The following is a 1,119-nucleotide window of genomic DNA, read 5'->3' as shown; positions in this document are numbered from 1 at the left end:
AGCGACGAGTACGCAGGCCCCCGCTGGCAACCGCTGCGCTAGGGCAAGCATGGGCATAGGCACAGAGGGTCCGGTCCCCAGGGTGCCCCCACCCCCAAGCCGAGAGCCGACAGGGCCAGAGGACCCAAGCCCTGATAGGAAGCCACCAGGCCGAGCCAGCGCACACACGAGCACCCAGCCGCAGACCCCAAGAGCCATCCACGCGCCGGCGGGCAATGCACCCCCACCAGAGGGCGGTATGGGATGAGGGCAACAAACGAACCAGGGGAGGGGGAAGTCCACGTCCCAGCCTGACACATACCCATGCATACACAAACACACTCATGCAATCCCACCCTCATCCTCGCACCCACTCATTCAAAGACATACGATATAGACACCACACTCCATTCACACTCCCGATACACACTCTATACCCCCCAGGTCCAGGGCATGCCCTCGCCCCCCACAGAGGGCGGCCCACACCCGAACCCAGGAGGTAAACCCATTTGTCTTGGGGTGGAGAGGAGCAGACGGCCAAGCCCCGGCCTGGACCGAGTCGACCCGACCGGCCAACCCCGCACCAGCAAGGTCATGCCCCGACTATCCCCCAACCACCACCAACGGCCAGGGGTACACCCCCAGCCGACACCCGCCGGAACCCGGCGACCATCCCGGCCAGCGGGCCGACCACACCAACCAGGAGCCACATCCCCGGAGTCCACACAGCTCCAGAGAAGCCAGAGTGCAAGCCCGACCCCCCGCGCCCCCCCAAGCTCCCAGTCTACCATCAGTCCAGGCCCCCACCCAGCGGCGTGCTCCCACCAGGGCCCCACCCCCAGATGTCAGTCGGGAAACAGGGGAGTGAGAAATAAATAAATAAAAGAAGACCCTGACACACACACCCCCACCCTCAAATGTGCTATTGATGCGTGTTGTTCTATAGTGTAGTTAAAAGGAGAAGAAGAAGGGGCAGAGGCTGGCGGGATGCCAGTTTCCCCCCCACCCCAACTCCACCCCAACCCCTAAGTGTCTACGTGCAGCTATTGGGGGAGGGGACAGATATCGGTGGTCATAGAGTGCCCCCCAACCCACAGTTCCTAAATGTGAATGTCATGAAGATGTTATAGTGAGTGTCCA

The sequence above is a fragment of the Austrofundulus limnaeus genome, unplaced genomic scaffold (assembly GCF_001266775.1).
Source record: "Austrofundulus limnaeus strain Quisiro unplaced genomic scaffold, Austrofundulus_limnaeus-1.0 Scaffold491, whole genome shotgun sequence".
NCBI classification, from domain to species: Eukaryota; Metazoa; Chordata; class Actinopteri; order Cyprinodontiformes; family Rivulidae; genus Austrofundulus; species Austrofundulus limnaeus.
Note: the sequence above shows the minus strand (reverse complement) of the source record.